General features: G+C 46.3%; 1 pseudogene; it reads left to right on the forward strand.

Moving 5' to 3' along the window:
• Positions 1 to 16047, forward strand: part of LOC139054214 (ankyrin repeat domain-containing protein 12-like) — a 69026-nt pseudogene that overhangs the window by 30140 nt on the left and 22839 nt on the right.

Here is a 16047-nt window from a genome sequence, read left to right on the forward strand (position 1 = left end):
TAGCAATTCTTTGGTGACTCAAGAATACTTTGTGCATATAAAGCTTCTCTAAAGAGAAAAATTATTTCGTCTCAATTAGTAAATTTACCTTCTACAATAACGAAAAAGCCACTCTGACAGTGAGAAGATGCTTTCTAATTCAGAAAAGATGCAACAACAGAAGACGGTTGGCACTGCTGTGTTGGAAGTTCCTGCACCAGCATGATGGGATTGATGCTATGGATTTTGACAATGTGAGCTTGGGTTTAGTTAAATATTTATGTGTAAAGATAGACTACATTGTATTCTAGAAGAGCGAACAGCTGAACTTAGCAAGGAGGAGGAGGAATAAACTTTATTTGTAGAAATGAGCCGACGGTAAAATCGTCCGAGGTGGGCGGCTTCCCTAGTCCAGGATGCCGTGAGCCTGAGCTGATAACTTGGCCCTGCTCACCAGGCGATGCTGGTCTTCAGGGCTCGAGCTTGTCAGCTGGGCCTCCCACTGCTCGACGGTTGGTCCGGTGATGGGCGGTGTCGATGGATTTTGTTGACATTCCCATACCATGTGGTAGAGGGTATTGGGCGTAGAGCAGAAAGCGCATTTGTGGGTATAGCTCGTAGGATACATGGCGTGTAGCAGGGTGCCGTGCGGGAATGTGCCGGTCTGTAGTTTTCGGAAGATCACCGCCTCTTCTCTTGTCAGCTGGGGATGCGGGGGTGGATAGATCCTCCTACCCAGCCTGTAGTGGCTCAGGATATCGGCGTATCTTTTCGGGACGCTATCTTGTTGGTCTACCGGTGCTCGCGAACCTGGTGGGATAGCCCGGAGAATGTGATCTCGGGCAGCGGCATTAGCCGCTACATTACCCGCCAGGGACTCGTGTCCCGGGGCCCAGACAATGTACAGTTCTGGAAAATTGTCTCGTTTTTTGAGGATGCTCAGGGCTTGTTTGGAAATGCGGCCCTTTTGGTAATTTCTACATGCTGTTTGTGAGTCGGTGATGATTGTGATTAGATCTTCCTCTCGCTGGCCCGTAGTGGCCGCCAGGGCTATCGCCGTTTCTTCCGCGCAGTCGATGTCTGGAGTGTTTACCGAGGCCGCAGCTACCTCTTGTCCTTGGCCGTTGATCACGCTGATAGCATGGGCCGCTCTGTTCTTGTACTTTGCCGCGTCGGTATCGGACTTCTCCTTGTTTTGGTCCTTCGTAGGCCTTACGTAGAGCTTTCACTCTCGCTCACCTCCTTTCTCTGTGGTATTCAGGGTGCATGTTTCTCGGGATGCTGGCCACCGTGATCTTCTCCCTCAGGGGTAGAGGAACCCGCTGTTTTGTAGACTCATATTCGACTGGGTAGCCCAGTCTTATTAGCGTGTCCCTACCCGTGCTGGTGAGCTTGAGTCGCTCCATCTGGCTGGTCTTGTGGGCCTCTACCAGTTCCTCCCAAGTATTGTGGATGCCCAGGCTGAGTAGCATTTCCGTCGACGTCGTCGGTGGAAGCCCCAGTGCCAGCTTGTAGGTTTTTCGTATTAGGGTGTTCAATTTGTCTCTCTCGCTGTTCTTGAGACCCAGGTACGGGGTGCCGTAAGTGACTCTGCTGATTATCAGGACTTGTATTAATCTGATTGTATCCTGCTCTTTTAGGCCGTGCTTTTTGTTTGTCACTCTTCGCACCAAGTGCGCGACTTGGGTAACTGTCGCTTGCAGTTTTTTAATGGCGGCGAGACCGGCACCGTCCTTCTGGAAAGTGAGGCCCAGAATACAGAGTGTGTCCACCTTGGGTATGTTGACTCCATTTAGTGTCAACGTTGGGTCAGGTGTGTCCGGCGGAGGCCGCCCTCTTGTCCTCTTTTTGAGGATCAGGAGCTCCGACTTTTCCGGCGCGCATGAAAGACCGCAGCGGTGTAGATAATGCTCGGTCCTTTCGATGGCTTCCTGCAGGGCGTCTTGATGTTCGCCCGCCGATCCCGTGCACGTCCACATGGTCAGGTCGTCTGCATACATTGCGTGACGAATACCACTGATGTTCTCCAAGAGGTTCGGCAATCCCCTCATCGCTATATTTAACAGCAACGGGGAGATCACCGACCCCTGGGGGGTTCCTTTCTGCGGTATTGGGAACTTCTCGGTCCTGAGATTCCCCAGGCCTATGGTCGCCGTTCTACCCGTCAGGAAGTCCCGTACGTAGTTGTATGTCCGCCGTCCGCAGTTGGTATGTTGTAGGCTGTTTAGCACTGCTTCCTGTGAGACGTTGTCGAAGGTTCCCTTCACGTCGAGTGCCAGGATGGCACTCTTAGCAAGTTTCGTGAACTTTTATGGAGCCATAATGGTCCAAATACGTATAAATACTTTGACGTTTGTGATGTCACAATGACGTACAGGGACGGTGAATTTGGTGCCAAACTCAAGAATTTTAAATTTGCCTTTATCTTCCTTTGTAATAATCAACTCATAGCAAAATTAACGCAAATAAAGTTTTGAAGGCATACTTTATCAGTCCAAAATTATTTAGTGTTTCTTCTTAGTGTCTCTATTAAGGTGATTTTGGATGCTGCTTAAAGGGATACAGAATAAAAATTGAAGAATATAGAGAAAGCCCCACAGTTGCATTCTTAAGACACGATTGCTATAGTATATAGTCATTATTCGGGTTACTTTTGAGCGGATGGCTTTATTTTTGACTCTCCATGAGCGGCCACCGCGTCACTCGCAATGCGCTCCCGACAACAAGCCGGCGGATCTGACGTCACACCTACCTTCAGCAGCCGTGGAGCGAGCTGGCCGGCTGCGCAGTTTTGTTTTCCTCGCGCTGCGCAGTGCAAAATGCGAAGTTCTAGTGAGAGCGATAGCGGGAGCGGAACTTACGACTCCGACTTGGATGAGCGGCCTACTGAACGACCACGAACGATAAAGGCGTATGCCTACGATCAGTCCGCGTCGTCAAGCGAAATTGACAACGACCCGCCGCAGCAGTCCCCTTCCGCAGTGCCGAGAGAGTCTGGACCAGCAAAGTGGTGTTTACACTGTGCATTCCATGTACGCGCGTTCGCCTCGAGAGATCAGGGGCTGCACCATAGGTGGAAGCCAGATATAAACGCGGTTCCTGCGGCTCAGATCGCAAGCTCGCACCTGTCACGAATGAGTTATTAGCGAGACCAGAGGCGCACGCCTCATTGACAGTGTTGCATCCGTGGCGGTACGCCCAGCGTGATTCACTCACGCAAACGCTTTGCCATGTTTGGCTTCAATAGAGCGAGGACGCTTATGCCTCAGGCTGTGCAATGTCAGGCGACGTAAGGAATTTACCCTGCATTCTGCGCAAAGCGGCTTGCTCCGCCCGCTTGGATGGGTAGTTGCTAGCGCGTAAAACATGAAAGCCACTAATGCACAATATGGGCGCCGTGAGTACACACTGTACAAAAAAAAAAACGTAGAAATCGTTGAAGATATTGACGCGTGTAGACCTCCCTGTACCTACGCCATCGGAGCAGGTGTGGCCGGCAGCGTGAGCATAACAGTCGGCTGCCGACTCTCGCGTGGCAGGTGCTTGATGCGCGCAAGTAGCTGTATTGAAAATAGATGCGATGAAGCAACGGGTGAGGATTGAAGCCAGGCATGTGCAGTGACTGAAATGCACCTCTGTAAGCAGGGAACGTCTTGTTATTCACGGAATGAACGAGTACATGCGCAGCAGTTTCAGCGTCCCGTTGTTTCATCGCAGCCGAGCACTCCTTCTCTTGGTGCACACGAGATCACGCCACCAGTCTCATGTCGGCGAATTTTTTTTCGTCATCCGTCGCTTCAGACGATGCGGATTTCGATTCATTCTGGCAGAATTGGCCAAACAGCTGGCTCAGAACCTCGTACAAACGACAAATTACGGTCAAACGGCACCTGTGCGCAAAACTACAGCGTGAACAAGTACGCGAGAAAAAGACTACCGCTGCCTGCCGTTTTCAAATGCGCACAGCAGACCCTCGGCATTTTGCGGCGCTGACACGGCTGCTCCACACATCAAACGACAAATCCACGAGATGAAAGACGAGGTTTTCGAACAGCTCACACAAGGAAGCGGTACGAATATGGTGGTCGAACAAAGAAAGCGCGTTGCTGCAAACGTCAACTCGCCCCTTCGCGCGCTCAGTGTGGACGATCGCTCGCAATGGGCCTCGAGGTGGGTAAGCGTGACGTGACATCCGGTTTTGCCAGAGCTTTCGGAGGAGGCCGGTAGGTGCTGTGATTTGAGAAATATTCATTAAAATAATTACTTTTCGCTCACTTCTCCTCAGAAAGAGTGTTGTTTTGGTCGCTCTCGGTACGACAGCTATCACTGGAGACAGAAATCTCGGCGACAAATTTTTTATTCACTATCCCTTTAATGGGTCATTCAACTGGTCCCTGCTACACTTCAAGTTGGATTACAACAACATGAAGCCCACTGCATATTGGAACCCGAGGAAGCTTGCCTGAGCCTAACACCTGGCTGCTCGCTAGAGCACTTGGAGGCTGGTAGCAGAAACATGACAGTGCTGCTTCTTTTTTTTTTTGTAAACAAATACAGTTGACACACAAGGTGTGCACAAGCAAAGTTCCCGCCAGAAAGGCCATGGCAGACACCATGCCAACAGAACTTTCAGTAGCCAGGTGACTGGAACTGTTGGATCTTGATCTTTATCCTCAGTGCCATGCTTCCAAGACAAGTGTCTCTGAGCTCTCCTAATTAACAAGGTGAACGGGTTTTGAGTGCTTGATTTCAACTGCTAAATGTTAAGCTCACTGCAAGAACAATCTAGAGTGCTCAGAAGCGTCCAGTGTAATGTAGTGCACTGTAAACACCTTTAATGTAAATTGATGCAGGTGGGAATATCTGCACTATAAGCGTTACCACACCATAAGCACAACATTTTTCAAAGGCTACATACATGCAAAACGTGGACCAAGCAGCCGCGCATATCTGGGAATAGGAGTATGTGACTGGGACGTTTGCATCCGTTTAAATTTACGAACCTTGAAAGGTTAATGTTGAAGTGCTCGTGGTCATCACAGGAAGCAGTCGTAAAAAAAAGCAGCTGAAATTTTAGACTACCATGTCTCGCTCGGTTTTTGGAACGGATCCGCATATGCGATGTTGGAAACATTGCAACCATGATTTAAGCTGTCGCCATTCTGGCTGTCACCCGTGCCCTAACTTTTGTTGCCAAGGTGGTTCCTCCGCTTTTCTAGTGCTATCGGTCGCTGCGCAGAGTTTCGTAAACTTGGCACCAAACTGCAATTTTGGTTGCCAATTCCTGACGAGGCGGCGCTGGTTAGGCCTAGCTTGCATAGATATTGGGCGGCATGCCATTGTGGGTATCTGATGGCAGCGCACGTGAAGCCATGTTTAGTTTCACTATCTGGCCATCGGCCGGCAACTACTGTGAACAGCTGTGTGCTTGTACTGATAGAAACGGCAAAAGCTCATGTCTGGACATAGAGCTCCGAACTGAATTTGCAGAACACCACCTGAGCTGAAGGGTTGTGGAGTGAAGGTGGCACGCACAATATGAGCCAGTGCAACACGCACTCGTGACCTCAAATGTCAGAAAATTTGTATGTATTCCAATAAAGTAACACATAAAAAAAATTCTGTAAACAGATTTTTCATAGCACCTTTTTTATTGTCGAAATAAATTTACTCGACCTGCCCGGTCATTCAGGCATGTTTGCGACCTCATTCTTGTCCGACAAATCAGTCAATGGCTGTATTAACTTTCCACTCGCAAACTAAAGACCTGAAAAGCAATAATGCACATGTGTTGAGTGCAAAGCGTGCATTGCTGACAAGTGGTCAGAGAAGAGGGTTCTCCATCACCTAGGAAACACCAATGTGGAGAACAGATGCCATGTAACATAATGCGCACAGCCGCGAAGTTTTTTTTCTTTCTGTCTTCCGTCTTGCACAGCTGCGCTATAAGCAGTATACATATACATGGATTTCTGCGAGATGGTAAACAGGAGAGAGAAAACACCATGTTATATTTGTTCCTGCACTATAAGCGGTGTGAACTGTACCATAATTGTTCCAGGAAAAATGACAACAATGATTTTTGTAGTACCTGTGTTTCATAATGTTGACAGTACAATAGAACTCATGCATAGAACTAATACATAGAGCTCATGATAGAACTCGTGGTACAAATAGTCTAACCGGGATACTTCGTAATTTACATAGCTGAGCTGGCACAGGACCTTATAAGGCCCTGTGTAACACGGGAGACGTTTTTCGGGCAATCCAATGCAGCAGCGTGGTGTCCATAAAAGAACTGGGGACCCAGGGGAGAAATAAATATTCCGGTGGCGGGTGTCGCACCTACTCTTCTGCGCAACCTGGGAGGCTGTGATCTGGCGAGCTGTGTGAGCCCTGACGAAGATGTCGTGGTCATACCCAGTTGGGATGGAAAAAGTGTGTCGAAGGACAAAGTTGGGTGGCGGCTGAACAGCAGATAAAAGGCAGAAAAACCAGCGGTCTTGTGACGGGACGAATTATATGCAAAGGTTATGTATGGTAGAGTGTCGTCCCAGTCACTGTGTTCCGGAGAAACTTACATGGATAGCATCTCCTTCAACGTCTGGTTGAGCCGCTCAGTTAGTCCATTGGTCTGTGGATGATATGTGGCGGATAGTTTGTGCATGGCAGAACAGGCACAAAGAAGATCTTCGACAACGCGGGACAAGAAAGTGCGGCCGCCTCAGTGCCCGTGGTGCAGTATGATGTCATACAGAAGGAAATCCACAACGTTCGTAGCACAGCTTGTCGGCAATGCTCGCGTGATGGCATAACACGTGTAGTCAGTCGTGACAGCGACCCACTTGTTACTGGTTTCAAATGTATGAAAAGGGCCTAGGAGATTGACGCTGATGCAAAAGAATGGTTCAGCAGAGACATCGATAGGGTGTAGGCATTCAGCAGGTAACACAGCAGGTTGCTTACGGTGCTGACAGAGTGCACAGGCAGCAACGTAGCAGTGCACAGAGCGATACAGGCTGGGCCAGTAAAAGTGTCATTGTATATGGTCGTAGGTACAAGAGACACCGAGGTGGCCGGCGGTGGGTGTGTCGTATAGCTGCTCGAGAACTTGTGCCCGAAGATGTCGAGGTAGAACGAGCAAAAGTTCTGGGCCGTCAGGGCTAAAATGGCATTAGTACAGAATGCCGTCGCGGAGTATGAATGCGCCGACGTGGGGGTCAGGATGCATAGAAGCTGCGTAATTGATGAGGAGATGTAAAGAGTCATCATGGCATTGTTCATTACGAATGTCACGCAAGTCTGAAACGACTAAGACAAGCATCAATGTCATGGGAATCATAGTCTGGAATGTCTACCGGGTGACGAGAAAGACGGTCAGCGTCCTTGTGTAAACGTCCTTGTGTAAACTGTTGCAAACACATAGCACTCATGCGAATATAATATTTATTCATGAGCAAAAAAGAAAAATTACTTTTGTGAGCATAGGCTCTCTTGGACCAAGAAATTTATTCATTCATTCATTCATTCAATCATTCATTCATTTATTCATTTACCTCACAGGCTCCCGAAGGAGTATTGCGTGAGTGGAGGATACAGGGAATTAGCAAAAAAGAGAGGAGTAAAAATAAATTATACATTGTTAGCGAGTAAACATGAAAGAACAAATATCTAACAATATAAATAACGCGATAAATGAAACAAAACGACTGTGTGAAGTAACAAAAAAGGAGTACAAAGAATTTATACAAATGGTAGCAGGTGAAGATGATAGAACAAGTCTCTAACAATGTTAAAGCAATACAAAACATACATTCAAACAAAACAAGAAGAAATGAAAAACTATACAACTTCGCTAAAAGTATTTACTTAGGTGCGCAGTATGGTTGTGATGAATTATGGAAATAATGTGCATAAGCGTGCTTTGAAGGATACTGGGTCAAGAATGTCAACTATGTCGTTTGGTAGGTTATTCCAATGCTGAATGGCACGTGATAACGCGGAAGAATTGAAAGCGTTTGTTCGGCCAAAGATACACTGGAAACTGAGATGATTATGCAGACGCCGAGATGTACGAGATGGATGAGTGAGAAGCAGAGTGGACGGGTGCGTACTATGGATTATTTTGTGAAATAGACAAAGCAATCCTATGGTTCTTCGTGATTCAAAAGATAAGAGAAATAAAGATGACTTAATGCTAGTCACGCTACAGTCGCGGTGATAATAGAGAGTTTTAGTTTAGGGGACGCAAGCGGCTTGCGTACGCAAGAACTAGGAGCGACGGTACTGCGCATGCGCAGACCGCTACGTCTACTTGCGTCCTTGGGTTGTTTGGCCGGCCGAAAACATTGCTGCCCCTAAGTGGTCACGTTACCCACATGACTCACGGTGTAGGAGAACTTACGAGTAGCTAGCGGGTAGATAATCTAATAAATCTTTCGCCAAGTGTTGACAGACGTCGTTTTTATATATATTGGAGAGGTTTAGCGTGTCCGATATTCGGATAAACGCCGTTGGGGCATTGGGGCGGAACCATAAATGGGAGCGGTCTGCATGGTGCAGCCGCTTTGTGGCGCAAAGCAGAAACGGACAAAAGCAGCTAATATTGCTGTAACCAAGTCTATTCTACTTCGCTGCTGGTGTAAATTTTCGGCACTGGCGCAACTGTGGTGCTGCCAAAAATTTTTACCCGCAGCAAAGTAAAATACACTTGGTTACTGCAATATTAGCTGTTTTTGTCTGTTTGAGCTTTGCGCCACCAGGTGGCTGCACCATGCAGGACGCTCCCGTTCATAGCTCTGTCCCAACACCCCAGCCTGGCAGCGAGCGCAAAGCAGAAACGGACAAAAGCAGCTAATATTGCTGTAACCAAGTCTATTCTACTTCGCTGCTGGTGTAAATTTTCGGCACTGGCGCAACTGTGTTGCTGCCAAAAATTTTTACCCGCAGCAAAGTAAAATACACTTGGTTACTGCAATATTAGCTGTTTTTGTCTGTTTGAGCTTTGCGCCACCAGGTGGCTGCACCATGCAGGACGCTCCCGTTCATAGCTCTGTCCCAACACCCCAGCCTGCGTTTATCCGAATACCGGACACTCTAAACCTCTCTGTTAACAGTTTTTAATAAGAATAGATTTATGTGCTTTACTTCATATGCTTGATTTCATGTTTTAAAAAATGATAACGCAGCAAAGATGAGACGATGGCGCTGCGAGCGCATGCGACCACTGCGGCTTGCGTTTGGGGCCGCTAACCTATAACGTGTTTCTGCTTGCATATGCAAACGCAAACGCACCCAATCACTAGGGGCCCCAACGCCTTGCGTCCCCTACACTAAATCTCTCTAATCTCTGACAATGAAGCGGGCGGCGCGGTTTTGGACCGATTCAAGAGTCGCGATTAGGTAAGCTTGATGAGGTGACCAGATAGAGGCTGCAAATTCCAGTTGTGGCCTTACGAAAGTCTGATAAGCGATTTGTCTAGTGAGGACAGGAGCATCGCGCAGATTGCGTTTAAGAAAACCGAGCATACGTGAGGCTTTAGCAGTTATTTTTTTTATGTGCGCAGACCATGTATGGTTAGGTTTAAGGAGAATGCCAAGGTATTTGTATGAGTTGGTGCGTGACGGGATTCTTATCAAGTGAGTAACCGAAAGCAGGAAATGTATTTTTGCGAGTGAATGTTATTAGTTTGCATTTATCAGTGTTTAGGGTAATTTGCCAAGAAGAGCACCAGTTAGTAATACGGTCAAGATCTCGTTGGAGCGCAACATGATGGAAGGTGAGCAGATTTGATGATAAATGCGAAATATAGGTCAAGGCGAAATATAGGTCGACCCCCTTACATTGAAGCAAAGAAGTCAACATAAAAATTATAAGGCACAAAACTTTGTTTTATTTAGTGGTGCCGCCAGAGTCGTCACCTGCTCATTCGTCTGAGCTGTCTGAACTCTCGTCCGAAGACGACTGCTTTTCGCTGGCTGCGTCCCACAACATGTCATCCTCGGTGCCGTCCAAGGAGTTGTTAATGCAACACTTCTTGAATGCCCGCACCACCATATCGTCGGGCAGCGAGCGCCAAGCCTGCGACACCCATGTGGCCACAGTGGCAAGAGGCGGCCTGTGCAGCCGGCCGGTTGGAGTCGTCGGGTTGTCGCCGGCCATCCACTGATTATATTGTTCACGGACATGGTCTTTAAAGGTCTTGTTGAGCATGACGTCCAGTGGCTGAAGGGTTGAGGTCATGCCTCCCCGAATGACGGCGAGTTCCGTCCTCCCGTCGCGGACTGCCTGCTTCACACCTGCTGTCAAGTGCCCGCGAAAGGCATCCAAGACGAGCATGCTCGGACACCGCAGGAGTGCGCCGGGTCGCCGATTCCAGACGGTCTTAATCCAATTGAGCATGAGGGCCTCGTCCATGTAGCCCTTTTCATTCATCGAACGACAACATCCCGCGGGAAAGCCTCTTTCGGCAGCGTCTTCCTCTTGAATATTATGTACGGAAGCAGCTTTCTGCCGTCTGCAGTACACGCGAGCATCACCGTGAAGCGCGAATGCTCATTCCCCGTAGAAAGAAGCTCGACTTCTTTTGCACTGCGTTCGCACACTGTGGTGGGCAACGGCATGTCGAACCACACCGGCGTTTCATCAGCGTTGCCGATCTGTCCCAACATGTAGCCATGCTGCTGCCGGAGTCGGATAACATAGCACTGGAATTCGACCAGCTTGTCCTCGTATGCCTCTGGCAGCTTCTGGCAGATTGATGTGCGCCGTCGAAGTGCAAATCCCTTGCGTCTCATGAAGCGACGAACCCAATAAATGGAGCCCTTGAATTGTTCCTTGGGCAGTCTGGATTCTCGGGCGATCTCAATAGCTTTGATGCGGATGAGTTCCGCTGTCACTGTCACTGGCCACGATGCTCGCGGACGAAATCCGCCACCTTGTCTTCGAGCTCCGGGTGCACCGCGCGGCGCCCGCGAAAGGACGTCTTCCGCGCATTGCAGGCAGACAGCTTGACTTTCTGCGTTCGCCAGTACCGGACGCTTTTTTCCGACACGCTGAATTGCCGCTGGGCAGACAAATTCCCATGCATTTCAGCATATTCGATTACTTTCTTCTTGAACGCCGCGGTAAGCTGACGTTGAGTACTCGTACTCATTTTGCGGGTTGTCTGGAAATTTAGCTACGCCAGGAACGATCGCTGCACAAAAGGGAAGATGGCGTCGGTCACCAAGGAGGCGATAACGATGCGGATGCCGAAAGGTCTGCACTCCTACATGTTGCCAGACGACTATTCATGTTGTGCCAAGGGCCGGTATATAAGTCGAAAGGTGACCTTTTAGTAATATTTTTTGGAAAAAACCTCGACCTATATTCCGCACTATACGGTAGATCACACAATCATCTGCAAACAAGCGAATGGATTACGTTATTTTGGATGGCAGGTTGTTAATATAAATCAGAAAAAGTAATGGTCCGAGTACGCTTCCTTGTGGTACACCAGATGTTACATCGCTGATACTGGAATTAAAGTTATCGACGACAGTGAATTGCTTCCTTAGTGACAAGAAATTTCTTATCCAAGATACTGTTAGGGAATCAATGTTTAAGCGTGAAAGTTTAGCTATGAGACCGCAATGAGCAATGCGATCGAAAGCCTTAGCGAAGTCTATGAAAATGGAATGTGTTTGTGTGCCCTTATCCATGTTTATAAAATATCCGCAGTCAATTCGAATAGTTGCGTTTCACATGATAGTCCTTTTCTAAAACCATGTTGATGTTTAAAGAAGACCTTGGCAGTTTCCAAGTGATTTGCTTCGTTTGAAAAGATTATGTGTTCTAGTAACTCACCGGGAACGCTTGTTAGTGATATTGGGCGGTAATTGTTAACAGCACTTTTATCGCCAGACTTAAAGAAAGGTATAACTATACTAACCTTCCAGTCATACGGAACTTCCCCTGTTGAGAGGGACTGTTGAAACAAGCAGGGGGGGAGACTGTGCTAGAGGATACTACTGTATATTATGATTTTTTAGTTTATACTGTCCATGCCGGAAGCAGTTGACATCTTGGGGTTGTTGATCAGCTCAGCAACACCTGTGGTTGTTATATTGATAGGGGCCATGTATGTATAATCGAATTCGATGGGTGTTGGTATTTTCGAACGGTCTTCCTTTGTAAATGCAAACGTAAAGTAATTGTTAAAGATAGATGCTGAAAGCTCTCGTGCAATCGGCAAGCCATAGCTATCAAGTATTTATGAAATGTCGGAATCTTTAATGGGAGAGATCGTTTTCCAAAATTTTTGGGGGTTGTTTTGAAGCAGTGATTGCAGATAGCAAGAGAAATACTTTTGCTTGGCTCGACGCAGGGCATTACAGTAGACTACAAGACTTATGTTTGCTCCAAGACACAGGTGTATCAACACATTTGGCAGTCCTGTAAAGACGCTTCTTTTTATTCTTTAGATTAAGAAGATCTTTACTGAACCATGGTTTTGATGAGTCAATGCGAAATGAAACCTTTGGTATATGCACATGGGCTAATTCCATTAACTTTTCTTTGTACAGGCACCAATTCCCGTTAAGTGTCCGCTCAGAAATCATTGCTAAGAATGAGGACGTGAAGCTTTCCATACCATTGTTAATTGCGCTGACGTTTGATCTTTTGTAATCAAATACTTGTTTAGTTTTCAGGTGGCGTGAGCATCAAGGTGTATGAACTGTGAATTGTAATAACCGGTGGTCACTGAACCCATCCGTAAAAGTGATAGTGTTAACCCTCTCGAGCGCGGACGATAGAACAAAATCCAAAATGTTATTGATACGAGTAGGCTGGTTTGTTAATTGCACAAGTGAAAAATCAAGTGTTAGTTGAATGAACTCACAAGATGCATGCGATTGGCCTCGCAAGTTTTGCCAGTCAATGTCTGGAAAGATCACCAAGAAGAAAAATGTCAGCTTTGTTATATTTGGATCGAATAGTAGACGTAATGTTATCGTGTAATTCGGAAATGAAATTGTAAGAACTATTGGGTGGACTGTAGCATACACCATAAATTGTATTCGATTGGGGAAATGTTACGCAGACCCACAGAATTTCGAGACTGGAAGGCATCGGCACAAGAAATGACGTGATATGTTTTTTTATGGCGAGCAATACCCAACCACCTCTTCTGTCGTCCCTATCTCTGCGATAGATGGTGTAAACATTAGAATCGGATAGAACTTCGCCATCCGCAATTTCAGAGCTGAGCCAAGTTTCCATAAGTGCCAATATATCACATTCACAGTCATCTAAGTATGACGAAATTTCATTGCATTTTGGAAGAATGCTACGAATGTTAGTTAATGATATGGATAGGTGCGAGGGCACGATAGGCTCATGTGGTGAATTGGCTTTTTTTGTTAAGCACACGTGTTCCCAGCCTAGGTCCTTGCTATCAAGGTAGGGGAACTACAGCAGCGTATGCTGCATTGTATGTGTACACATTGTTATCGATTCTTAGCTTATTGAGGGTTATCTTAAATTGCATTTTTTTTTTTTTCGAAGTCAATCCGTTTGCGCCAAGCAATACGGGTTTGCATAAAAAAATCCTCATAAACAGCAAAAATTATGGGCTAAGGCTGCACTGAGTAAAACGGTACACATTTTAACTTGTTTGTGACAAAGCAACTGGCATCGTCTGGTAAGCTAATGTCGAGTTGCAATGCTGAGGCACCTAAATGAGCAATAGACTAATTTCACGGTAATTTTCACCATGCCACTGCTGCCACAAAGCATGGTAGTAGTATTTGTAGTCCTCAGGGGTCTAAAAGGCAACTATGGTAAGAGGCATGTTGTGTTGTGCCATTACAAGCCCACTTAGCCCTGGAAATCAAAAGGCAGGGAAGTGAGAATAAAGATTCTGCAATAGGTGTCATGTTGAGCAGACATACACCCTAAGATCGCTCTAAAGTTCATAGGAAAAAATCTACAGTGGGATTCTCTTTGAATTCCCCTCAATGTTACCTTGAATCCATGTACAGGAGGAAAGCAGTGAGGAGTACTGTAATCATGCCACTGGCAGGCCACTCTGCATGCACTTTGAAAGTTAAAAATTGTCTATTCCATTAAAGCTAAATGTGCCATTATGTAAAAGGAAAACTGTCCATCTCAGACTAGCATTGTAATGAGTCTAGTGCAGCAATACCCGAATAAATTTCAAAGTAATTTGAAACTTATTGGTTTGCTGTGACACATTTACTCATACTTTTCCCAAAACATTATTAAATTATGCCGGACATGAGTTCATTAACTGTATTGCTTCAAGGTTTTCAATTCATTAGGCTCTATGAATATGTGTCGGTAAAACTAATGCACTTAGTTAAATAGAAAATTTCATGAAATCAATTTTCGGTATACCATATTTCGGCTGTATAATGCTCTTGGATTAAAAGCAATGGTTGAAGTACCTTGGCATTAGCTTTGAATATTTGTATACTTTGCATGCTGCTACGCTGTGCTGCATGAAACAGGGACAAAACCTACTTCTTCTGGTGGAAGTATATTGGCAAGTCCTGATGCTTCAGAAAAAAAAAGGATCTCATTTTGCACTCTCAAATTTTCATTTATTTTAGTTACAGTTCTTGCAATTGGAGTGATCTTAAGAATCTAGAACTTTATTGACCAGTTAACTTATCTGTGCAGTGATATTCTTACAGCTTGCTTACTGTGAAGCACTGCATTTGATAATGCGTTTCTTCAATCCTCAGATTCCACTGCCACAGTCACTGAGTGGGTCTCCAATGCGGGACCTGTTTCTAGACCAGGAACGTGAGCGGTACAAGTTGAGGTTGCAGCACCTGATTGAACGGGTAAGCTGTCTCAGAAGCACTTGAATTTGGGTTATGTATTTATCGGTGCTTTCCTTATTTCAGGAGAAGTTAGTTTTGTCGGCTGAGCAAGAAATTCTTCGTGTGCATGGGCGAGCTGCCCGTGCAATTCAAAATCAGGCTGTGCCTCTGTCTGCTTGCAGCATACTCAGGGATGAGGAAATCTACAATGTCCTAAAGCCAGAGCAGGTAAATAGACCATACCATGCTTATTTTCGTGATGAGAAGAATGGTGCTACTGGCTGGGTACAAAAGGAGGGAAATTTGTTTATGGTCTCCCAACTACCTAGTTGTAGTCTACAAGGCAGACAGGCAGCTTGTGGTCGCCATTGCAACATATTCCGGAGAGGCACAGTGTAGTGTTTTCCCATTCACCAGCAAGGCACAGGCAGGCTGCAGGTACTGGTGTCAACAAATGTATTGCAAAGAGCATGCACAATTTTTATAATGTACATATTATATAATAAACTATTTGACTGCCAGATTTCTTTCCCCCACTGCCCCCGTTGAGTTTTTGTTTGCGTGTTTAGTAGACATTTCATGCTACTAGCAGTGCACTGTGATACTGCACATAAATGTGTTTATTAATGATGGCCTTAACCAGATAAATCTTTCTGATTACAGTCAACACATAGCAATTATCAAATAATAATTAACTAGGATGTCCACCTGTTTAGAGCACCTTTTTAATGTGGTGCTCATAAAAAGAAAGTGCTATACAAAGTAGCACCTGACAGCTGGCACACCTGTAGCAAGGTTCCCTTTGTTGCCTTGGTCAGACCTATGTGGGTGCAAACATGACAGGCTCATGTTGGTTTTAACGCGATAGCGTTAAGGAGCTCGTGTCGCAGAAAAGCCGGTGTCGTCGGCGTCGGTGTCGGCGTCGGTGTCGGCGTCAGCGTTTTGCGGCGTTGACCGTGAGCGATAAATCACGGCAGGCACTCCATAAATAAAAAGCAACTTCAAAGATGGGCTGGGTGGGAATCGAACCAGGGTCTCCGGAGTGTGAGGCGGAGACGCTACCACTCAGCCACGATTTCGATGCTTCCAAAAGGTACAAACGCGCCTCTAGTGAATGCGGTGTTGCCTTCGAAACGAGCCGTGGAAAGTTATACTGTGGTGTATATCGGTAATTATGAACATGTAACTTACAGAAGTCGCAATTACACGAGTAGCGATGTGCGTTTCGCTGCATTT

The sequence above is a fragment of the Dermacentor albipictus genome, chromosome 1 (assembly GCF_038994185.2).
Source record: "Dermacentor albipictus isolate Rhodes 1998 colony chromosome 1, USDA_Dalb.pri_finalv2, whole genome shotgun sequence".
Lineage (NCBI taxonomy): Eukaryota > Metazoa > Arthropoda > Arachnida > Ixodida > Ixodidae > Dermacentor > Dermacentor albipictus.